General features: G+C 40.4%; 1 protein-coding gene across 1 annotated transcript in view; it reads right to left on the bottom strand.

Moving 5' to 3' along the window:
• LOC126268186 (probable 2-oxoglutarate dehydrogenase E1 component DHKTD1 homolog, mitochondrial) overlaps window positions 1–26,920 on the bottom strand; it is a 328,733-nt gene that overhangs the window by 69,297 nt on the left and 232,516 nt on the right. The gene's annotated exons all lie outside the window — the stretch shown is intronic.

The raw sequence follows: 26,920 nt of genomic DNA, 5'->3' as shown, positions 1-26,920 counted from the left end.
AAACTTGATCACTGCACATCCTTAAAATCCATTGTTGTAGATGGTTTAATAACAAAGAAACCTCATTTGATGTTAGTTGTGATTTATAATAAATCTGCTCCTTCACTTACAAAGCAAATAAATATTGGTGTATTCAAATATACCATAACTTTCTTGCAGGTGATCCACATGATTGATGTCCCAAATCTCCAAACACAGATTAGAAATTTGAGAAAACACACAAAATGGTTTTGGATCATACAAGTTTTATCAAATAGCTACATCATAACTAATCAAAAGAAAGAGTGTGGTCTACAACAAAGAGGTAGAAGGCAGAATTCATCTGTCAAAAAAAGTGTGGCCAATATCTTCTGTGATGGGAAACAGATGTCTGCCTATTGAAGAACTTATGGAGTGTAAAACTATGAGTGCTGAATGCTATGCAAATCAACTGTATTGTCTGGATTAAGAAATAAGCAAGGAGAGGCATAGTCTGCAAAATGTATAAAAGAAAATGAAATAAACAAAATAAATTATGTTCCATCAGAGCAATGCTTGTTTCCCCAGAGGCATTTAAGACAGTGGGACAACTGAGGGATTTTAAATACTATTTATTGGAACACCTGCCTTGTCTACAAGATATGGGCCCTTCTGATTTCCAACAAATTGTACATCTTAAGAAATTTAGTGCTGAAAAACTTTTTGAGTCTCATGAAGGTGTTATGGCAGCTACAGATAGGTATTTGCAGACTTTTTAGAACTGCAGTTGAAGAATGGGTTGTACTCACTGTAAAAATATTGGAAGAAGTAGAGCTACTGAAAAGGGGACTACACTGAAAAATAAATGCATTTTTATGTAAAAACACAATATAACAATCCAAAACCTACACATTTTTTACTTGTCCTTATACATCACACATGAATGACCAGTGTTGCTTATGGTAATTTAATAAGGTTCACAATATGCAGCTTTGCTCCTAATATGAACTGTGGGTCTCTGATGTTAAGTTCTGTGGAAATCTTTAATGGATTCTTCAATATTCTGTAACCAACTATGGGTGTGATACCCTACATTTCTACCATATGCTCAACGCTGTAAGATACTCCTAAATGGCTCAGGATTGCATTACATACATACCATGTATATATCAGTGCTGATGCCTAAGTGCGGGATTCAAATGCCTGTCACTTCAGATGAAATTATTTGTGACCAGCTATAGAATCATTTGCAAGAAAGTGTCAAAACAGTATGTGTTTCTGAAAAGTGGTGAAGTTCACATAAGCTGTCCAAAATGATAAATTGACAACAGAGATATTTGAGATAAATCTAACTGTTCACTAAAAGAACATGTGTGTGACTGGAGGTAGCGTGTTAATTTTCAATCCATGTGTAACAAAACAAGCCGGGATATTTTTTCTTCCCCTCTTGTTTTGCCATCTGTTTACTTAAATTCTTTTCTTCCTTTCTGAACTAATTGCCATTAACATACATGAGTATAATCTAAATTTTCATAAAAGAGAAAGGTTTTAAAGAATTTAACACCAGTAATTAACATTTTTGTCAAAAGTATTGTTTGCATAACTATATAGGTTAATTTCATTATTTTAACAAATAATTCAGCCTAACCCTTGTAGTAGAAGGAACTGTTAAAAGGAATGAATTTTTTGATGTGTTCAGCTAATTGAATGAGTTAAGTTTTAACTATAATTTTTGTAAGTTTAACTTCAAACAATGTGTAGTTTCAGTATCTGTTATTGTGAAGGTATATAAGGGCCCAATTTTGCTCCTGAGACAGTCAGTCCATGGCCCAGTTTCAGACGAGGAGCCTACGTTGGTCAGAACAATAACAATGCTTCAACTTAACTGTGAAATAAGTGTTACACAATTAGGGCATGTGTTAAAAACAAGGGAAGTGTCTGCTCCTTATGTATCTTTCCAAGAACTGTGAACTTTGTGGTTAGGTTTTTACTGCTCGTAGATGTTCAACAGGATACTACTGTAGCAGTATTTGGAGGTTTGCATGCACACTATTAATGAGGCTTATCGAAAGTTAAACAACAGTGCACTGGCCATATAACTGTGTATTATTAGGAGGTTGTGAACAGTGAAATTAAAGTACGTTGAAACACAACTGTGCATCTGTCAGCTACATTACTTACAGTAGTCAGTGTTGGAATCCACAACCCATTTTTCAGCCAATGTAGCAATGCAGTATGTCAACACCAAGGACAACAAACGAAGAAACAAAGTAGGTGAACTGCTACACACAGAAGCAGAAATTTTGTTTGGACTGAAATGTTTAAGGCATTGTTAACTAGTAATGATAGCACTGTCACAACAGCAGTAACGTTGTATGGAACTGGTGTCCATTAGCTCTTAAGGACAGTTTTGTCTACACATTTATCTAGTTATTGTGTTTCCTACATGGCTGTCCATTCAGCACATCTTATACTTGGCAAGTCACATGTCCCATATAAATAATCCCATTCGTTAATATATATGTTTTTGGTTCCTGGTCCATTTCAGTTCTATTACAGGCCTGGGGAGGAAAAAAGGATCAACCAATTTTGAATGTTTTTCAGTGAAGTGGCGCTGTCCAGAAGGCAAGACATTTCAGCAAACCAACTTGTCATCTTCAGATGTTCCTAATGACTAGTTTTCAGCTGGGCACCAGCTCTGAGTGAAGACTTGGTGTGGTCGTTGGGAAAGTGTGACAACGGGGGCTTGATTCAGAGTCCGCAATCATGTTGTGGCCAGCAACGGATGCAGGTCTGTGCTGGTGTGACATTAATGTACCCTTATCTTCTTCAGTTGCCATGACATGCGCAGATTTACAGAAAGATTTCTGCTGCACTTTGACCATGCTCAAGGCTGTGTCCCAGGCCTGACTTAATTGAAAGCCAATGTCTTTATTTATTAGTTCACCATATAGTTGACTCTCTACAACCTCTGTTAGGGTGCACTCCCAGGTTTGGATTGTTGCAACAACTTGGTGCTGTCCATGGGACATGCAGTGCTTTACCCCAGCAGACTTTGTCAGCTGTTCATTGTCAGTGCAGTGTTTATGTTCAGTGCACCTATCCTGTTACATCCAGATAGTCTGACCTATATACATTTTTATGCAATGGCAAGGGATGTGGTAGACTCCAGGTTTCTGGGGTTCTTCGGTCATCCTCGACTGATTACAACAAGCCTTTCATCTTAGTTGGTGGGCGGAAATGCACTTACTATTACATTTACAGAGTATTCTTTTGAGTTTTGATAATGAGTTTCTGATGTATGGGATAACTGTCCTTCATCCTCAGTAGGCTGTGGTCTTGGCTTCTTCTGTCTTACAGTACTCTGCATCAGGCAGATGCTGTAACTGTTTGTACAGAACATAGCTTGTAGGTGCTGCAGTTTGACTGCTAGACTATCATGTTCTGTCTGTACAAACAACCATATGGACTAATTATGGGCTGCCTGCTACCACTAATGGTGGCCAATAGGTTCATGGAGACACATGAAGTAGTAGTCCTGGAGTCAACACTCTACAAGCTCTCATGCTTTTCTTTTATATGTAGGTGACACATTCATAATCAGTATGGATAACATCACTTACAAGACTTCCTTCAATGATTAAATCACTTCTCCAGAACATCCAATTCATGATGGAAGTAGAAGAAAAAATTAACTTCCATATTTGGATGTGCTCATCAAGTGAATATGACGTGGCACATTGGGATTCAGTTTCTACCATAATGCACACATGTACATATTTGTACTTGCATGTCTCCAGCAGTCATGCCCCTTCACAATGAGAAGGTGTCCTAAGCACCCTAGTCCACAGAGTACACAAAATCTTGGACCATGTCAGCCTAGTAGCCAAACTGCAGCACTTACAGGTCATGTTCTGTACAAATGGTTCCAATAACTCTCAAGTGCAATGTGCCATAAGACCAAAAAACCTGAGACCACAACCTACTGAGGATAAAGAGAAACTTGTTGCAATAGTGATTATGCAACATGTTGGGAACATTTCAGCGATAATCAGAAGACTACTCTGAAAAAATAATGTCAAGTGCATGTTCCCCCACCAGCAAAGACAAAAGTCTTGTTGAGATCAGTCAGGGATGACCTAGGACTCTGGACACTGGGAGACAACTGCATCTCTTGCCAGTGTGGAAAAATGTATATAGGTGAGGCTATCCAAACAGTGTAGGAGAGATGCACTGAGCATAAACCTCACACAGACAATGAACAGTTGACAAAGTCTGCTGTGACAGAGCACTGCATCCTCCATGGACATCCAATGAATTACAATGGCATCAAATTGTTTCAATGATCCATCAAGGCAACCCCCTCTAGGACTGTATTCTAAAAGTGTCTGTAGAGATTTAAGTACATAATGAACTAGGAAAATAAAGACAGCAACTTTCAATTATGAAAGGCCTGGGACCAGTCTCAAGCTTGATCAAAGAACAGTGGCAATCTATGCGAAAAATCTGTTCCCATCATGGTAATTGAAGAAGATGAGGGTGCATAGCCACCACACTGGCAGAGATCTGCATTCAGTACCTGCTGCAATGTGACTGAGGCCCCTGATGTTGAGGCCACTGATGTCAAGGCCTCTGATGTCGTACTTGCCCACCATTGTACCAGGTTCATAGCCAGAGTCAGCTGGCTGGAAGCTCTGGGTGAGGGGAGGTGATATAAAGGCAGCACCCCACAGAAAAAAATCAGTCATCAGGGAACATCTGAAGATCACAAGAAGTTGGTTTGCTGAAATATCTTCCCTGCTGGCCAATGCCATTTGGCTGCATTCCTGAGAAATATTCAATATTATACTACAAACAAAGATTCCAAGACTTCCCAAGCGGGAAAGCGCCGGCAGACAGGCACATGAACAAAACACACACACAGATTTACGAGCTTTCGCAACTGGCAGTTGCTTCGTCAGGAAAGAGGGAAGGAGAGGGAAAAATGAAAGGATGTGGGTTTTAAGGGAGAGGGTAAGGAGTCATTCCAATCCCGGGAGCGGAAAGACTTCCCTTAGGGGAAAAAAAGGACAGGTGTACACTCGCACACACACACACACACATATCCATCCGCACATACACAGACACAAGCAGACATATTTAAAGGCCTTTAAAGGCCTTTTGTGTGTTTTGTTCATGTGCCTGTCTGCCGGCGCTTTCCCGCTTGGTAAGTCTTGGAATCTTTGTTTTTAATATATTTTTCCCATGGGGAAGTTTCTTTCTATTTTATTTACAATATTATACTACACTAGAGAAAATTAAAACTATACAGTGTCCACCTACATTTTGTTAGTGCATGGGGAGCCCCTGCAACTTTCAGAGAGACAAGCAGATATGGAAGGAGGATATTATGATCATGGTTGATAGCTAAGCATTTCTTTGTGGAATTGCATGAGTGTAACTGCACATACAGGGTAATCAAATGGAGGTATACTCTTGTGGAAGAATTCTTCTTATTTATTGTTTAATTGAGGAAGAAATGAGTGTCACACTACAGCATGGAAAATGCATTAGGTGTGCCAATTATACCAACACTCAGAATAAAGACAAACAAAAATGTATGAGGGTGGTTCAAAAAGTTCTCGGAATGACCACAAGAGGTCAGTGCTGTCGCAACAAGTTGTTCACATGATAGTCATTGGATTGTTGCCTGTAAACACATGCCATGTCAGTACACTTGGAAGGGAGGTGGGGTGGTGACGTGGCTCTGTTGTTGTTCCCGCGTAGTGATTTGCGAAGATGGGAAAAAATCGAGATTTGAGCAGTGATTAAGTACTTCATAAGGAAAGGTATAAGAGTAGAGGGCAATCATGCCGATTTCCAGAATACACTGGCGGACTCTGCTCCTTCATATTCAACCATTGCCAAGTGGACAAATGAATTTAAATGTGGTCAATAGAGCTTAGATGATGATCTGCGCAGTGTTCAGCCAAGATGTGTCACTACTCCACAAATCACTGCAGAAGTGCAAAAATTGGTCATGGAGGGTCATCCATTGAAAGTGCATGAAATTTCTCACACTTGCCAGATGTCATCTGAAAGGGTATATCACATTTTAACTGAAGAATTAGAAATGAAAAAATTGTCTGCAAGATGGGTGCCATGACTCTTGACGTGCACCCGGACTCATTTGCCGTCGCCATGGCAAAATTACACGAACTAAGGTATGAATTGTTGCCACAGCTGCCTTATTCACCTGATATGGCTCCATCAGACTTCCATCTCTTCCTAAAACTGAAAATTTTTCTTGGTGGATGAAGATTCACTTCAAACAGAGAATTGATAGCTGGAGTTGATGACTATTTTGCAGGCCTGGAGGAAGTTCATTTTCGAGATGGGATCAAGACACTGGAACATCATTGGACCAAGTGCATTAATCTACAAGGATACTACATTGAGAAATAAAAAATGTTTCAGTGCTGTAAGTACTTTTATTCTATTCCGTTATGAGAACTTTTCAAACCACCCCTATAAATTACGGATTCACCACCAAGTGCCAGTATATACTGGATAAAATTATCACTATCATGGGTCCACAGCAAAAAAAATAAATGTAAAGTAGCCAGGAATGTTATTAATATATTCAATAAAGAAAACAGTGCCCTATTTACTGGGATACTCTCAATGAATATTTTGTAAATAGTGCCAGCCCCACCACTCCACTCTGTGTGTGTGTGTGTGTGTGTGTGTGTGTGTGTGTGTGTGTGTGTGTGTGTGTATATACTCTATCCCTTTAAAGGATTATTTGTTTATTTATTTATTTACTTGTGTGTGTGTGTGTGTGTGTGTGTGTGTGTGTGTGTGTGTGTGTACCTGTACGTGTACTCTAAGTTTCTTCCATTCGGTTATTGGTTTCTGTTGTGATAGTGCCACGACATTTAACAGTGCCGCCACAACAGTACGCACAAACGGCGATAGCGGCGCTCTGCAAATCGGCTGAGCGCGGGAGCGCCACCTAGCTACGAACGGCGCCGGCCGCATGTCACGGCACGGCAGTCGAATACGAGAGACTGAGTTGTAATCATGTGATCAGCTATTGTTTCTCTGAGAGAGTGTGAAATCCATGCAATTATTGTGATTAAAGGTTATAACACTTTTTGGCGATGAGGATGGGATATTTTCACTGCGTTGTGGATTTGCGTGTTCGTGATGGGGCAGACATGGAACAGCTTATGCAAGTGCTCATTGAACAACAAACACAGCTGACGGCTACTATTCAGGCTCAACAAACACAGCTGACGGCAGCGATTCAGGCGTTGTCGACGTCGCTTACTCATTGTCTGTCTTCCTCTTCTCCGCCTCCATTCCCTCCTTACAACGAGGCCGCTGAAGACTGGGAGGCTTATGAGAAGCGTTTGCGGCAACACTTCTTGGCTTTCGGCGTTGTCGACGCTCCTATGTGTAAGTCGTTATTTCTATCTTGGATTTCCCCTCGAGTCTATCAGCTGCTCTCTCAGTTAGCCCCTCTGCGGGAACCTGCCTCCCTGTCCTTCCAAGAAATGTGTGACTTATTGTCTGACTATTATCGAAAAAACACCCACGTCGTTGCCGCCCGCGTGGCGTTCTACCGGTGTCGTAAACAGCCCCATCAATCTTACCGGGCTTGGGCGGCGGAACTACACAGTCTGAGTAGGAAATGTCAGTTTGTCACAGACACACATCACGAGTCTTATGGTGACTCAATGGTTAGGGATGCTATTCTACGGCTTGCTCCTGATAAAGAAGTTCGGCAACGTGCCCTCCAACTGCCAAACCCGTCGTTGGCGGAAGTTCTAAGCATCACTCAATCCTTTGAAGTGTCTCATGCTGCTGGCACACAAATCAACACGTGGTGTGATGTAGGCACTGTACAGTCAACTCTCGACATGGGCAATTTGCCTGTTTCACAGGAGAACAACGATGTGGCGGCGGTTCACTCGCGTCAAAAACGTCGCGTTGGGCCGCAACGCTCGCAGCAAAACCAGCAACCCCAGAAGCCAGTTCCTTCCACACTTCCTTCTTGCCCCCGTTGTTTCATACAGCACGACAGGGCAGCATGTCCAAAACGTTGGGCCACGTGTAATTCATGTAGGAAAAAAGGCCACATTGCTTCTGTGTGTCAGTCCCATAAAGTTCCTGTCAACGAGGACGAGGCGTCAGACATGGATGTTCGCTGTGTGCTTTCTCAAACAAATAAGTTGTTTGTTACTGTTCATGTTCTGAATAAAGACGTCCGCATGCAAGTGGACACTGGCCCTGCAGTAACTCTCATTAATTCTCGCACGTATTTGGCGTTGGGCTCCCCTCCTTTGTCTCCAGTTACGCGAAATCTGAGGACTTATAATAAACAGAAAATTCCTATCATGGGCCAGTTTGATGCTTCCACTGCCTACAAATCTGTTGTTCAGCCCCTCACGTTTTATGTGGTGGATCATGCGGGCACTGAAAACCTGTTCGGTTACGATGCTTTCCAGTTGCTCGGGTTCTCCATTGATGATGATGTGCACCTCATATCTGAGGATATTCCGTATCAACAGCTGGATGGATTGTGTTCTGAATTTTCGTCTGTGTTCTCTGCTGGTCTGGGTTGTGCCAAGGATTTTGAAGCCCACATTACTCTTAAACCTATGGCTCGCCCTAAGTTTTTCCGGGCACGCCCTATAGCGGTGGCGTTGCGTGCACCTGTCAAGGATGAGCTGGACAGGTTAACAGCTTCAGGGATTCTCCTTCTGGTTACCTCCAGCGAATGGGCATCGCCGATTATGGTGGTTTCTAAACCAAATGGGAGTCTGCGATTGTGTGGTTACTTGAAAGCCACTGTCAACGCTCAGAGCCTCATTGACACTTATCCTCTTCCCCGTCCTGAGGAGTTGTTTACCAAGCTCGCTGGGGGCCAGTTCTTTTCCAAACTTGACTTATCAGAGGCGTACCATCAGTTGCCGTTGGACGCCACTTCCAAGGAATTTCTCATTATCAACACTCCTTGTGGGTTGTACCAGTACCAGTGATTACCATTTGGCGTCGCTAGCACACCGGCCATTTTTCAACGGTTTTTGGAACAGCTCACAGCGTCCGTTCCCAGCTGCATAAACTATCTGGATGACATTGTTGTCACGGGAGCCTCCACTGAGGAGCACCTTCGTAATTTACGTTCACTGTTTCGGGTTTTGCATTCGGCTGGGTTGAGGTGCAATCTGGACAAGTCACAGTTCTTCCAACCCTCCATTGAGTATCTTGGTTTCCACTTGTCCCGTGAGGGTATACGTCCTCTCCACCAGCACGTTGCGACCATTAACGCCCTACCCCGGCCGTCTACGGTCAAAGAACTTCAGGCATTTCTAGGCAAGATTGCTTACTATCACAAATTCATTCCATCTGCTGCGGCGGTAGCTTATCCTCTGCATCAGCTGTTATGCAAAAACGTCCCCTTCTGTTGGTCCAACGGGGGTGAGCAGGCTTTTGTCCGCCTGAAGGCTCATTTGCAGTCGGCGCCTTGTCTTGCCACATTCCATCCGGGTCAGCACTTGGTTCTGGCAACTGATGCGTCACAGTATGGCCTAGGGGCTGTTCTCGCCCATCGGTATGAGGATGAGTCAGAACGACCCATCGCCTATGCTTCCAAGACCCTCAACGAGGCTCAATGGCGTTACTCTCAAATCGAAAAGGAGGTGCTCGCTATCATTTATGCTCTAAAAAAGTTCAGCGTTTTTTGTATGGTTCTAAGTTTCACCTCATCACCGACCACAAACCGCTGGTCTCTCTGTTCAGCTCATCGGCGTCACTTCCGGATAAAGCAGCTGACCGCCTGCAACATTGGGCCTTATACTTGTCTCATTTTCATTATGAGATTCACTATCGCCTCACGGTCCAGCACGCCAACGCTGATGCATTGTCGCGATTGCCGATGGGCCCCGACCCTGTTTTCGATCGTGATGAACTCCTCTGTTTCCACATTGATGAGGAAGAATGTCGTGCGGTCGAGGGCTTTCCACTTACAGGTTCGCAGGTCGCGTCGTCTACTGTGCGGGACCCGGTCCTGCGTCGGGTGATCGGTTTTGTTCAACGAGGTTGGCTGGACAGGACCAAGGGCCGGGCATCGGATCCACTTCACAACTACCATGCCTTGCGCCTTTGTCTGTCTGTTCGCGATGGTGTTGTTCTTCTGGCCACAGATGGCGCATCTCCACGGGTCGTGGTGCCAGCCTCTCTTCGCAAAGATGTTCTCCAACTGTTGCACGAAGGCCATTGGGGTATTTATCGGACCAAGTCCCTGGCCCGCAGGCACGTTTATTGGCCCGGTATTGATTCAGATATCGCCCATATGGTTGCTGCGTGTGGCCAGTGTGCTCAACAACTGGCGGCACCGCGTACAATGCCCTCTCCGTGGCGTGATATCCAGCTCAGCCATGGGAACGGGTGCATGCCGACTTTGCTGGCCCCTTCCTCAGTACTTATTGGCTACTGTTGATTGACGCCTTCTCGAAGTTTCGGTTTGTTGTTAGATGTCAGTCGCCCACCACTGCGGCGACGACGCTGGCTTTGTCCAAAATCTTTGCGCTAGAAGGTCTTCCATCCACGATCATTACGGACAATGGCCTTCAGTTCTCTTCGCAGGCCTTCCGTGATTTTTGTACTGGCCAAGAGATTCATCATGTTACAGCACCTCCCTTCCATCCGCAATCGAATGGGGAGGTCGAGCGTCTTGTCCGCACTTTCAAATGCCAGATGAAAAAATTCCTTAGTGATTTTTCCACAGATGACGCCCTGCTGCAATTTCTGAGTTCTTATCGCTTCACGCCTCTGGGTGATCGCAGCCCTGCTGAACTCTTGCATGGCCGCCAACCTCGCACTCTACTGCACCTGCTTCACCCTGTCAGGCCTTGTACTGTGTCCCCTAGTGCGGGAAAATACTCGGAGGGCGCCGACGTGTGGGCACAAGGGTATGGATCTCGCCCTAAATGGATTCCAGGGGTGGTCAAGTCTCTTCGCGGCTGCCAGCTTTGTGAAATCCGTACGGGCGACGGCACGGTTGTTCGCCATTACGACCAGATGCGCCCATGACTGGTGGCCACGCCGGTGCCACCGCCCCATCCTTTGCCTCCACCAGCCTGAGATGCCAGTCCTCTTGCTGCTGCCGATCTACCGTCCGAGTTGATGCAGCCGACGTCGCTGCCGCTTCCGTGTATGCCGGAACCGGCCCCAGTCGCGACGCCGCCTTCTCCGGGACCCATCTCGCTGGCGCACACTCCCAGGTCCATGACACCTATGGATGCGGCTCCGGAGTTTTCACCCATCATCTCATCCAGGAGGCACGTTCCATGCACGAGCTTCCGTCCTGGACATTTTCGACCATACTCTCGTGTCTCTGCGCGGGATCTCCTCGGGGCATCACAAGAGGCCATGGATGTCTCCGCGCTGTCCATGTCTCCAAGGAAGTGAGTGTTTTTTTTTCAAAGGGGGGAAAGTGTTGTGATAGTGCCATGACATTTAACAGTGCCACCACGACAGTATGCACAAACGGCGATAGAGGCGCTCCGCAAATCGGCTGAGCGCGGGAGCGCCACCTAGCTACAAACGGCGCCGGCCGCATGTCATGGTATGGCAGTCGAATATGAGAGACTGAGTTGTAATCATGTGATCAGCTATTGTTTCTAAGAGAGAGTGTGAAATCCACGCAATTATTGTGATTAAAGGTTATAACAGTCTCCTTTAATCATAAATTTTTTCCACTTCCATTTCATGTTTTATACATCTCATTCATTCATTCATCATGTCCCATAGATCCCATAAATAAGGAGACCCTTCAGTATTGCAGAATGACCCAAGGTGTGTATTACCAAAAAGCAACTAAATTACAGAAACCTAATTTGTACACCATACTTACAATAAATGATCACTATACTGGCCAATGTTGTTTGTGCTTATGCCAGTTCGTAGTGAATTAAAACAAAAGTTGCCACTAATCTAGTTATATTAAGTAACTGATGTTTATCTTCCATTAGTAACCTATTATTTATCAGATTATATCACCATTTTTCAAAAAGCATAGTTAAATACATCTGTAAATACAAAGTCATCATTACAGTATGTAAGTAATTGTTATTCAGATTTAGAATGAACACTGATACTTACTATGTAGTGGCCAGAGACTGTAGCCATGCATGTGTGAGCTGTGCTTGTGGGAATGTGCATATGTTTTCTACTTCAGAAGAATGTCTTTTGGCCGAAAGTCCAGATATACGGCAGTGTTTACTTGAAGCTGTCTCCTCTATTTTGGTGAGCAGTAATCTGTCCTTTTAATAATATATTCTTTGCATATATCATCTGAATATCTGGACTCGAGGACTGAAAATTTCTGTTAACTATGTAGTAAGTGCAAGTATTCATAATAATGCTGTATTTCCCATTGTTAAATATGTGAATACAGTTGTTCATGAGGTATGATTATTTTTTTTAATTGGTTGTGATTTCTAATTTCTCACTTTATGTTGGATGGAGGTTCATTCATTGCCTTTGCCCCATATTATATGACTTCACTCAAAATCCTAGACAAGTCTACATGGACTTTTTTGGGTCTTGTATTGAAATTACAAGGAACAAGACTTCTGGTCAGGTGACTACAGGGTTATAAACACAAAATCAAATAGGGGAATGCAGGAGTACGTTTAATAATGAATAGGAAAATAGGAATGCAGGTAAGCTACTACAAACAGCATAGTGAATGCATTATTGTGGCCAAGATAGATACGAAGCCCACACCTACTACAGTAGTACATGTTTATATGTCAACTAGCTCTGAAGATGACGAAGAAATTGAAGAAATGTATGATGAAATAAAAGAAATTATTCAGATAGTGAAGGGTGACGAAAATTTAATAGTCATGGGAGACTGGAATTCGAGTGTAGGAAAAGGGAGAGAAGGAAACATAGTAGGTGGATATGGATTGGGGCTAAGAAATGAAAGAGGAAGCCGCTTGATAGAATTTTGCACAGAGCACAACTTAATCATAGGTAACACTTGGTTTAATAATCATGAAAGAAGGTTGTATACATGGAAGAAGCCTGGAGATACTGACAAGTTTCATATAGATTATATAATGGTAAGACAAAGATTTAGGAACCAGGTTTTAAATTGTAAGACATTTCCAGGGGCAGATGTGGACTCTGACCACAATATATTGATTATGAACTGTAGATTAAAACTGAAGAAACTGCAAAAAGGTGGGAGTTTAAGGAGATGGGACCTGGATAAACTGAAAGAACCAGAGGTTGTACAGAGTTTCAGGGAGAGCATAAGGGAACAATTGACAGGAATGGGGGAAAGAAATACAGTAGAAGAAGAATGGATAGCTTTCGGGAATGAAATAGTGAAGGCAGCAGAGGATCAAGTAGGTAAAAAGACAAGGGCTAGTAGAAATCCTTGGGTAACAGAAGAGATACTAAACGTAATTTATGAAAGGAGGAAATACAAAAATGAAGTAAGTAAAGCAGGCAAAAAGGAACACAAACGTCTCAAAAATGAGATCAACAGGAAGTGCAAAATGGCTAAGCAGGGATGGCTAGAGGACAAATGTAAGGATGTAGAAGCTTATCTCACTAGGGGTAAGATAAATACTGCCTACAGGAAAATTAAAGAGACCTTTGGAGAGAAGAGAACCACGTGTATGAATATCAAGAGCTCAGATGGCAACCCAGTTCTAAGCAAAGAAGGGAAGGCAGAAAGGTGAAAGGAGTATATAGAAGGTTTATACAAGGGTGATGTACTTGAGGACAATATTATGGAAATGGAAGAGGAGGTAGATGCATATGAAATGGGAGATACGATACTGCGTGAAGAGTTTGACAGAGCACTGAAAGACCTGAGTCGAAACAAGGCCCCCAGAGTAGACAACATTCCATTAGAACTACTGACGGCCTTGGGAGAGCCAGTCATGACAAAACTCTACCAGCTGGTGAGCAAGATGTATGAGACAGGTGAAATACCCTCAGTCTTCAAGAAGAATATGATAATTCCAATCCCAAAGAAACCAGGTGTTGACAGATGTGAAAATTACCGAACTATCAGTTTAATAAGACACAGCTGCAAAATACTAACGTGAATTCTTTACAAACGAATGGAAAAACTGGTAGATGTGGACCTCGGGGAGGATCAGTTTGGATTCCGTAGAAATGTTGGAACATGTGAGGCAATACTGACCTTACGACTTATCTTAGAAGAAAGATTAAGGAAAGGCAAACCTACGTTTCTAGCATTTGTAGACTTAGAGAAAGGTTTTGACAATGTTGACTGGAATACTCTTTTTCAAATTCTAAAGGTGGCAGGGGTAAAATACAGGGAGCGAAAGGCTATTTAAAATTTGTACAGAAACCAGATGGCAGTCATAAGAGTCGAGGGGCATCAAAGGGAAGCAGTGGTTGGGAAAGGAGTGAGACAGGGTTGTAGCCTCTCCCTGATGTTATTAAATCTGTATATTGAGCAAGCAGTAAAGGAGTAAAGGAAACAAAAGAATAATTTGGAGTAGGTATTAAAATTCATGGAGACGAAGTAAAAACTTTGAGGTTCGCCGATGACATTGTAATTCTGTCAGAGACGGCAAAGGACTTGGAAGATCAGTTGAACGGAATGGACAGTGTCTTGAAAGGAGGATATAAGATGAACATCAACAAAAGCAAAACGAGGATAATGGAATGTAGTCAAATTAAATCGGGTGATGCTGAGGGAATTAGATTAGAAAATGAGACACTTAAAGTAGTAAAGGAGTTTTGCTATTTAGGAAGTAAAATAACTGATGATGGTCGAAGTAGAGAGGATATAAAATGTAGACTGGCAATGGCAAGGAAAGCGTTTCTGAAGAAGGGAAATTTGTTAACATCGAATATAGATTTATGTATCAGGAAGTCGTTTCTGAAAGTATTTGTTTGGAGCGTAGCCATGTATGGAAGTGAAACATGGACGATAACTAGTTTGGACAAGAAGAGAATAGTAGCTTTCGAAATGTGGTGCTACAGAAGAATACTGAAGATAAGGTGGATAGATCACGTAACTAATGAGGAGGTATTGAATAGGATTGGGGAGAAGAGAAGTTTGTGGCACAACTTGACTAGAAAAAGGTATCGGTTGGTAGGACATGTTTTGAGGCATCAAGGGATCACAAATTTAGCATTAGAGGGCAGCATGGAGGGTAAAAATCGTAGAGGGAGACCGAGAAATGAGTACACTAAGCAGATTCAGAAGGATGTAGGTTGCAGTAGGTACTGGGAGATAAAGAAGCTTGCACAGGATAGAGTAGCATGGAGAGCTGCATCAAATCAGTCTCAGGACTGAAGACAACAACAACAACATTGAAATTATTAAGACTGCAGTTCAGCTGTAACCGATTTTTACTGTTGGCAACAAAAACCATTAGTAAATGCACTGTGGAGTGAGTATAAGAACTGGGCAATCCTTAAAGAGGCCTCTACAAAAATTTCTTGTTATCTAATAAACACAATATTCTTACTGTTTGCTCCTTATGAGGAAAATATAGATTTGTTGATTAATATGTCATGGAGAGTCCACAATTGTCACTTAGAGTTGGGACAAACCTAGTTTGGTCCATTTGTTTGAACTATGAGTGTTGCCACTGTGTGCTGCAATTTGGATTGTCTCTTATGTCGTGGTGGTTGCATGGCGTGGAACAGTTGCTCGTCACTGAAGCAAGAGTAGAGTCAACACAGACTTGGTTGTGATGACCTGCCTGTGTGTGGAATGTTACATCTACATCTACATCTACATATACATATATACTCCACTAGCCATCAAGTGGTGTTTGGTGGAGGGCACAATTTGTGCCAAAGTCCTTTTCACACCCTTCTGTTCCACTTGCAGATCGCGCGAGGGAAAAACAACTGTCTGAACCCCTCAGTATGAGCTCTAATTTCGCTTATCTTTGAATGGTGATCATTGCATGATTTGAAAGTTGGTGGTAATAATATGTACTCTACATCCTCGGTGAAGACAGGATTTCAGAATTTAGTGAGCAGCCCCTTCCGTTTAGCATGCCGTCTATGTGCAAGTGTGTCCCATTTCAAACTTTCTATGAGATTTGTAACTCTCTCATGACGGGTAAATGTACCAGTCATGAATCTTGCTGCTCATCTTTGGACCTTCTCCATCTCTTGAATCAGACCCAAGTGGTAAGGGTATTATACAGACGAACAATACTCTAAGACTGGATGAACTAACGTATTGTAAGCTATTTCATTTGTTGAAGGACTGCCTCACTTCAGGATTCTACCAATAAGTTGGAATCTAGAGTTTCCCTTACCGATTACTTGTATAACCTGATCATTCCATTTGAGATCATTTCAAATAGATACATGCAGATACTTGATGGATGTTACTGCTTCCAAAGATTGGGCATTTATTTTGTACTCATACATTAATGGGGATTTTTGCATTGATATATGCATTAGATTACACTTACTAATATTAAGAGATAGCTGCCAGTCATTACACCACACATTAATTTTCTGCAAATCCTCATTGATTCGTTCACAACTTTCATGTGATACTACTTTCCTGTAGGCTACAGCATCATCGCAAACAGATGAATTCTGCTGTCGATACCATCAAACAGATTGTTTATGTAAATCATAAAAAGCAGCGGACCTATTATGCTGCCCTGGGGCACACCTGAAGTTATGCTTTTTTCTGTTGAAGTCACCCTGTTCAGGATGATATACTGCTCCCTGTCTGTTAGGAAACTTTCTATCCAACCACATATGTCAACAGATAGACCATAAACATGCACTTTTTGGAGCAAGTGACAGTGCAGAACTGAGTTGAACGCATTTTGAAACTCAAGAAATATGACATCAACCTGGGAGCTGGTATCTAGAGCCTGTTGTATATCATGCACAAAGAGGGCCAGCTGTATCTCACATGACTGCTGTTTCCTAAAACTGTGCTGGTTTCTAAAGATGAGCTTCTCAGAGTCTAGAAAGGTCATTATGGCTGAATACAAAATACGCTTCATGATTCTTCAACAAATCAATGTCAGCGAAATTGCCCAGTAATTTTGTGCATCCAATTCTCTACCCTTTTTATAGATTGCTATCATCTGGGCCTTCTTCCAGTCCCATGGAACTTTCCACTGTTCCAATGATCTCTGATACATGATGGATAAGAACGGTGCTATATTTGTAGCATAGTCAACATATAATCTTACGGTGATATCGTCTGGGCCAGATGCCTTCCTGGCATCTAAGGATCTTAACTGTTTTACAATCCCAGATACACTAAACACTATGTCAGCTATCCTTGTGTTTGTTCGATAATAGAAAGGGGGAATGGTGCTGCAGTCCTCTACCATAAATGAGTTTTTCAAAGCTAGGTTTAGAATTTCGGCTTTCTGCTTAATATCATCAGTTACATTATCCATACTGTCAGCAACAGAAGGTATTCAATTATTTGTAGCACTCATAGATTTTATGTATGACCAAAATTTTTTGGTGTTATTTTTAGAATTTGCAGATAAAATATTGCTTGCAAATTTGTTAAAGGAATCTCTCATTGTCCTTCTGACAGCTGCTTTCATTTCGCATAATTTCTGTTTGTCAACATGGCAGTGACTACGTTTAAAAAGACTGTGCAAAATTCTGTGCTTTCTCAGCAACTAACTTCCTAATATATTTGTTGCACCAAGGTGGATCCTTTCCCTCCCCTATATTTTACTAGGCACATACTTCTCTAGCACATGATAGACAATACCTCTAAATTCCGACCAAAGATGCTCAATATCTTTGAGTCCCGCAGTGATTGCTTGGAGCTGACAATGAAGATATTCACTAATGACACTTTTATTTGCTGTCCCAAACAAGAAAACTCTACAGTTTCTTTGGTTTTTTTGCAACTTCCACTGACATAGAAGCCATAACAACATTATGGTCACTAATACCTTCTTCTAGATTAACTTCCTCAAAAAGATCAAGTCCGTTTGTTGCCAAGATATCTAATACATTCCCATCTTGAGTTGGTTTTCTAACCGACTGCTCAAGGTTGTAAGTTGAGAGTGCTCCTAGAATAACTTCACACAAGTCTTTGCTTCTGCCCCCTGTGATAAACATATAATTTTCCCAGTCACTGGATGCCAGATTAAAGTCTCCACCTATAACTAATGGATATTTATTTCCTATGTACTCAAGACTTTCCCTGAAATGTTCTGCAACATTTGTTGTGGATGCTGGTGGTCTATAAAAACATCCTAACACAATGATCAATCATTGTCTGATTGACACCCTTATTCAGACCATTTCACAGTCTGACCCAGTATTGATCTCAACTGCATTTAAACAGCTTTTAACTGCAATGAACACACCAATTCCCATAGCATCAGTCCTATCCTTCCTAAACATTATCCAATCCAAGTTCAAAATTTCACTTCTTTTTACGTCTGGTTTCAACCAGCTTTCGGTACCTAATACAATATTATAATTAATATGTTACTGTTTGGTGTGGATGGAGTTGGGATGGCTGAAGGTCAATGGCCTTGTGGTGGAGGTTAATAATATCACTGTCATCAGTGTATGCAACCACATGGATTGCATTGACTGCTAGTGGGTATGGCAGTTTGCCATGCAGAGAATGTATTCGTGGTGGTCATCATGTCTAGTATATCTGTGTACTGCTGTTGCTGCAGGATTGCAAAAAGTCTGTGAGCCAGGTCACATTCTTGGTGCACACATGCATAATTGTTGTAGTCCATAGTATGTAAGAAAGTCACTTTTCAGTTTCACACATAACATAGACTGGTCCATGTAACATACAAAATTATGTGGATCACCAAGATAATGACTCTCTCATACCTGTTGTTCAAAAGAGCAGCAACTGTAGTATGACCCCATTGTTGTAGTGAAAGCAATCAGATGAAGTACACTGATTAAGTTATAGTAGCTGCCGTTGCTCCTGTGGACTCACCACTGTGTGAATTCTTGGTTGGAATGTTTATAGTGAAATACAGAGAGCAGATGAATGGAAATCATACACAATATATTGCTTAATATGGAGATACAAGATGTGTGTACATGCTATAATAGCACACACCAGACTCATAACATCAGAGATACTCTTCTCATGCTACAAGAAAGCAAGCATGCATGGAGAGGTGCATGAAGGACTGATTTTTCCTCATCACTTGGCCAAGATCAGGACAATAGAACCTAGCATATGCCACAAGCTGCTAACAAAGAGATTGTAGCATAAAATTCTACAGAATTAAATGCTTAACTATTGCTTCAAAACATGGCAAGATTGTGTAAGACTATGAAAAGGTCAAATATTGTGAATCTCTGCATAGTTCACTAAGCAGTTGCTTCGAAAATCTACTTTTTGTTAAATTCCAAGAGGTGCATAATATTAAAGTTAGAAAGATCTCATTTTGGAATCAGATGCAGTTTATCAGAAAAAACTTATGGCAGAAAATTTTAAGACGCTAACCCATTTGAATTACTCTACTTTTTTGATAACTTTATAGACACAAAATATTATAGTTACAAAGTTCTACTTCTGTCTGGAAGCTGCCTCATTCACCTTTTGATTATTAAGAAAAAAAAACAGTTTTCATACAAAAAAAATTTAAAAATAAATTAGGTTAACTAATCTTCATTATTAAGTTACAAAATACAGATGGCCACTGTGACCATTCTATTTATAATAAGAAATAATGAAGCTGTACCAAGTTTCAGGAAAAATATTGTAATTTTACAAAGGTGTAGAAATTAAAACAAGGGGCAGTTCAGAGGCCACCATTGGCCCTCGGTTCCAAATAAAAAATTCTAGAGTTCAAAATTTAAGAGTTACGGGGTCAATAATTTTATACAACATAAATAACAATTTACTTAGAGAAAAATTGGAACCATTATTAGTCTTCAACTAACAACAACACAAATAATATGATAGTCATAAAAAGTGTTGATTGAGCACTGCTGCCAATGATGGAAGTAGTTTTGGAACAAGTGTTTTCTTTGCCATCCACACTGAGCATATACAGGGTGTACATAAAGTCTGCGAACACTTTCAATTATTTATTGCACTAGAACCAAAAATTGTCCAGATATCAAACATATGTCATTTTGAAGTTCTTTTTTTTTTTTTCATTTATACTGCCACAGCATAGTTTGGAAATTTGCCAATAGTTTGTGCTAATCACAAACATGGTGAGTTCAGGTGTAGAGAAAGCCTTCTGTGTGTTGGAGTTCAACAAAAACAAGTGTACTACAGCTGTTCAATGGATATTTAGAACCAAATACAGTAAGGAGCCACCAACAAGGAATCTCGAGTACAAAGCATCCACACGATTGCATTGAATCTGAGCGTGATTCGCCAAAGGTAAATATTATTTGTGCCTTGTCACGTCAAACGCAGTATGGCCATTCTTCTTCGCTGAGAGCACTGTCACTGTATATTCCTACTTGGAGATGTTGCAGCAATGGCTGATGCCTCAAATGCAAATGGACTCTCCCTTCATCTTTCGGCTCTACCCCATTTTCGTTATGAAGTTCATGGGTACCTGAACATGGAGCAGCTGCATCGATGAATAGGCCATACTACAGAAGGGGAGAGCTGCTTAATAAAATGGCCTCCCTGATCACCAGATCTCATTCCGTGTTACTTTTTTCAGTGGGAACACATTAAAGATCTGGTGTATGTACCGCCTTTACCATGTGATGTAGCAGAGCTCCAAGAGAGAATACAGGAAGTGACTGCCACAGTTGATGATGCCATGCTGGGATGTGTATGGCAAATAATTCGATTACCATATTGACATCTTCTGGGTCACTCATGGTTCACATATCAAATGCTTGTAAAAAAACTTTCAGAGTTTCTCCTTAAAATGCAATATATATGACACATATACAATGTTCAGTACTTGTGGAATAAATAATTGAAAGTGTTCCCGGGCTTTATGTACACCCTGTATAAAGAAAGTGGTGTCTACAGCTGGGAGCTTATTTGATCATTGTCAATCGTACTGGAAGGTGCTAAACTCTGCTACAGAATGTACCATTATTTTGTATGTGATAGAGGCCACTCAAGCCTCAGATGGCTTTGAGGATGACTGACATTCTTTTGTTCCAGTCAAATGATATATCATATGTATCTTGTGCAACAGTGTAAAAGTAAACGTACTTGAATTAAGAACTTATCTGAAAAGCATGTCATTTGGTGTTCTGTTTTGTGTACCACCTGCTATATTATGCAAAACGGTGTGGCAAATGTCCAAGATTATTCTCCACTTTAAGGTAAGCAATTAACTTTACATAATCAGGAACAAAGAGAAGAAATTGTCTCTGAATTATGCTAAGTATGATAAGACAAGCTTTCACAATTTTCAAAACTGATACTTGTGCATGTGAAATTTAGACACAATATATTGAACAGTTAAATGTCAGCAGACCTTTATTTATTGTCATGGCTCTTGACTCCTTTACTTTATTCACAGAGTGTTAGAACTTTTTATTTTAGTGTCAGTGAGCTAAATACAATGGTCGAACAGTACCTGATTTCATATTAAAAGCATGTGCTCACCACATAGCAAACCCCTTGGCAAAAATTTTCAACCTCTCTTTAAAAACTGGTGTATTCCCAGATATTTTAAAATAGCAAAAGTTTCACCACGGCTAAAAAAAAGGTTCTTCTGAAAAAATATCAAACTACTGACCCGTGTCACAGTTAAGTTCCTTCTCAAAAATTCTAGAAAAACTCTTCTATGACAGGCTTTTAAGTTTCATAAATAAATATGCACCTCTTACAGTACAACAACATGTTTTTAGAAAGTCTAAATCTACAGAGACAGCAATTTTCGAATTCATAGACTGCATTTTAAAATCCCTTGATCAACATAAATTAGCTGCAGGTATTTTTCTAGATCTATCAAAAGCCTTCGACGTCCTGGACCACAACATTCTGATGAAAAATTAGAAAGATGAGGAGTAAGAGGTGTAGCACATAGCTGGTTGTGTTCATACCTAAAAAACCGCAGGCAGAAAGTATCACTTCAGTATGAATTCAATAAAATGATTAAAACAAGAAACAACTCCTTTCTTTCTAGGCAATTACCAATAAAATATGGTGTACCACAGGGCTCATTCCTAGGTCCACTACTCTTCTTGATTTATGTGGACGACTTGTTGAATATATGAGTCCCACAAAAACTATCCTATTTGCCGATGACACCAGCATATTGCTCACTGGATCCAGTCCAGAAACAACAGTACTGCAGGCATACTATGCACAGTCCCACTCACTAATCCGATATGGGATCATTTTCTGGGGATACTCAACTCACAGTGTAAAGGTTTTTAGAATGCAAGAAAGAGTTTTAAGAATAATTTGTGGCCTTAAAAAGATGGAGTCCTGTAAATCACATTTTACTGAGCTTGGTGCTCTAAATGTTCCAAGTTTATTCATTTATGAAACTATCTTGTTCACTAAGGACTACCTCCTGAAAACAGGCAAACTGCTACAGAACAAAAGTGTACACAACTATAGTACCAGAAGGGAATAAAATATACATCAAAAATATCACAGAACAACCACCTATCAGAGGAGCATAATTAACATTGGTGTAATACTACACAATAAGATACCAGAGGAAATAAAAAATACTACTCATCCAATATTTAAAGCTAAACTAAAGGCATTTCTAATTAAGTACTGTTTCTATTCTGTCAGAGAATTTGTGAATAAGTAAAAAAAATTAATTGTAGTAGGTACCTAATTTTAATTGCTAATACTATGTATTATTGTAACTTCTCTTTGACCTGTCCAATATCAATTGTACAGTTTGTGCTATATGATAAAACTGGACCAATAAAAAATCAAATCAAATCAAATCAAAATCCTTAAGGGGAGATTTACCTTTGCAGGGGTCAATATATATAAAAAAATTACTTTGCTCATAAACATTCCTTGGAGTGTATTTTCCAATCCCAAAGAAAGCAGGTGTTGACAGATGTGAAAATTACCGAACTATCAGTTTAATAAGTCACAGCTGCAAAATACTAACATGAATTCTTTACAGACGAATGGAAAAACTGGTAGAAGCCAACCTCGGGGAAGATCAGTTGGATTCCGTAGAAATATTGGAACGCGTGAGGCAGTACTGACCTTACGACTTATCTTAGAAGAAAGATTAAGGAAAGGCAAACCTACGTTTCTAGCACTTGTAGACTTAGAGAAAGCTTTTGACAATGTTGACTGGAATACTCTCTTTCAAATTCTAAAGGTGGCAGGGGTAAAATACAGGGAGCAAAAGGCTATTTACAATTTGTACAGAAACCAGATGGCAGTTATAAGAGTCGAGGGGCATCAAAGGGAAGCAGTGGTTGGGAAGGGAGTGAGACAGGGTTGTAGCCTCTCCCCAATGTTATTCAATCTGTATATTGAGCAAGCAGTAAAGGAAACAAAAGAAAAATTCGGGGTAGGTATTAAAATCCATGGAGAAGAAATAAAAACTTTGAGGTTCTCCAATGACATTGTAATTCTATCAGAGACAGCAAGGACTTGAAAGATCAGTTGAACAGAATGGACAGTGTCTTGAAGGGGGATATAAGATGAACATCGACAAAAGCAAAATGAGGATAAAGGAATGTAGTCGAATTAAGTCTGGTGACACTGAGGGAATTAGATTACTAAATGAGACACTTAAAGTAGTAAAGGAGTTTTGCTATTTGGGGAGCAAAATAACTGATGATGGTCGAAGTAGAGAAGATATAAAATGTATAGTGGTAATGGCAAGGAAAGCATTTCTCAAGAAGAGAAATTTGTTAACATCGAGTATAGATTTAAGTGTCAGGAAGTCGTATCTCAAAGTATTTTTATGGTGTGTAGCCATGCATGGAAGTGAAACATGGACGATAAAATAGTTTAGACAAAAAGAGAATAGAAGCTTTCGAAATGTGGTGTTGCAGAAGAATGCTGAAGATTAGATGGGTAGATCACATAACTAATGAGGAGGTACTGAATAGAATTGGGGAGAAGAGGAGTTTGCAGCACGACTTGACAAGAAGAAGGGACTGGTTGGTAGGACATGTTCTGATTCATCAAGGGATCACAAATTTAGCATTGGAGGGCAGCGTGGAGGGTAAAAATTGTAGAGGGAGACCAAGAGATGAATACACTAAACAGATTCAGAAGGATATAGGCTGCAGTAAGTACTGGGAGATGAAGAAGCTTGCACAGGATAGGGTAGCATGGAGAGCTGCACACAAACCAGTCTCAGGACTGAAGACCACAACAACAACAGAGCTAAATATTGGACCTGTGGACTGTAGACAATGAACAGCATATTCTCCATTGCTTTCTGACCTTACAAATAGTTTCTAGGCACTTGTCAAGGGTTGTGGTATCCAAAAATTGTACAAGAATACGAAACATTTCAACTTATAAACTAAATACCAGTGAAAATAATTTTTACCCACCACCCCATAATGGAAGCTCAACCACTGACCAAAGATTCTTATTACCTCAGATATGCATTATTGATGGTCAGGTACCCACAAAGTCAACACAAGATTTTAGTATTCTGCTAGAAACATCTTCATAGTCAGCAGAATAATTGTTTTTTAGTGACATGATAAATTTTGCAATCTCCTTAGGAATTGTGTTTATGAAACATGCTTGTTGATGGTTCGAATGTAAATCTAATGCAGCTATATTTGATAGTTTATTACTGGGTGCACTATCTGTGCCACTGCGAGGAAGTAATCACTGAATCTGGTGACCAAAGTTCATAATGTGTCACCATTTCTGCCAGATTTATATTCTGGGCAATTAGTTTAATTTGGATCACTATTTAGTTTGTTTGTTGTTTAATTAATATGTCAAACTGTTCTTTCTTTGTCCATGGAAAATCTTTTTAATGTGTAACTTATATTTCGCTTTTTTAATAACAGGCTGGAAGGATTTACAACACTGGTGGTGATGAAGTTTCAACTGTAGACCACATTTCTCCTCTGAATTAGGTAGAGCTCTGTTATTTGTACAAGATACTTTAATCCCAGGAGATATACAGTTTTTACCCTTGCTAAAACTAGAACTGAACTGCTCCCAAACAGGCCAGGAAGGTCCAATAGTACCGACCGGCTGTCGTGTTGTCCTCCTCCCACAGGTGTCACTGTATGCCAATATGGAGGGGCATGTGGTCAGCACACCGCTCTCCTGGCCGTATGTCAGTTTCCAAGACAGGAGCCAATATTTCTCAATCAAGTAGCTTCTCAGTTTACCTCACAAGAGCTGAGTGCACCCCGCTTGCCAACAGTGCTCGGAAGACCGGATGGTCATCCATCCAAGTGCTAGCCCAGCCAGGCAGCACTTAACTTCTGTGATCTGACAGGAAGAAACAGTAGACTGTTTACCTTCAATGCTTTAAAAAATTTTTCTTCAACTGATTCAAATATTTTGGAGAAAATACTGTTCTTGAAATGTCAGATAAAGAGACCTAGTTCTTTCAAAGTCTTTCTGTTGAGCAGTGTATGATAATCAGGATCCAAGTACCTGTAATTTATTTATTTATCCATCCTTAGACAATATACATTGCATGGATGTCGTCAGTGAATGTACAAATTATGGTATGAAGTCTATTTTCTTAACAAATGCCATTTACATTGTTTAATAAGCATAGATATTTTGATGTAGAACTAACATACATAAATACAAACCCCTGCATACATATTACATAAATGAAAAAAGATAATTTATATTGTTTAAATAAATATACTAGGTGTGTTGATATGGAACTAGCAGACATCAATACATAGGCATAAATAAATAGACATGAATGGAAAAAAATGATGTTAAGTATAACTTATCCTAGGTGTTCCCAACAATTCTTTGGTTTTTGTTTAAGATACTCATCAAAAGCGTAGAAACAATGCTCTTGCAACAACAGTTTTACAGTTTCTTTAAAAGAATACGTACTGCTAACTTCTTTTATATTCTGTGGCAGCTTATTATAGATTATCATGCCTTGATAATCAAGACTGTTCTGAGGTTTTAGCTTATTTTTTCTATTTAAATGGAGGCAATGGCTCAGCCTTGTGTTATGATCACAAATAATGTTATTCAAGCCATAATTGTCAAGATTTTTTCTGATATACATTATGGTCTGAAAAATAACTCACAAGGAACAGTCAGAATGCCCAGGTTTTTAAATAATTCTTTGCAATGAGACCATTTATTTCATTTTGTCATTATTCTTACAGCTCTCTTTTGTAATCTGAAAACGGTTTGTAGATTCTGGGTACTATTTCCCCAAAAGATTATTCTGTAGCTAAGGATGGCATGCACATAACCAAAGTAAGCTGACCTTACACAGATGTCAGAGCATACTGATGCAAGAACTCTAAGCATGTAGCATGCTGTGGAGACCCTCTTTGAGATAATCATGACATGTTCATTCAATTTTAATTGGCTGTCAATGTGCAGCCCTAGGAATTTACTGTTAGTTACATCTGTTATTGAAGTGTTGTGTCATTATAAATTTATGGACTTGTGCTTCCTGTTTGTTCTAAAGTATGTGCTGTTTGTTTTCTTAATGTTGAGAGTTACTCTGTTCACTGTTGACCATATGTAAACATCTGCTAGTGCTTCACTGGCTTTTTCCAATAGCAGGTCAGGTGTCTTGTTGGTAATCAGTATATTACTGTCATCAGCAAAAAGTACTTTTTCTCCACACTTCACACATTGCGTGAAATCATTAATATAATTTAAGAAAAATTTTGGGCCCAGAACACTTCCTTATGGGACTCCTATATTAACATACTGTGGGTCAGATAAGTGATTTATCACATACTTGGATGTGCTATATGAAATTTCTACTCTCTATGCTCTGTTATGTAGGTATGACTTGAAGCACTTATTTACCAATCCCCTGATTCCCAGAGACTCCAACTTGTGTGCAAG

The sequence above is a fragment of the Schistocerca gregaria genome, chromosome 4, assembly GCF_023897955.1.
Source record: "Schistocerca gregaria isolate iqSchGreg1 chromosome 4, iqSchGreg1.2, whole genome shotgun sequence".
Classification (NCBI taxonomy): Eukaryota; Metazoa; Arthropoda; class Insecta; order Orthoptera; family Acrididae; genus Schistocerca; species Schistocerca gregaria.
This window is presented reverse-complemented; position numbering and strand designations above follow the sequence as displayed.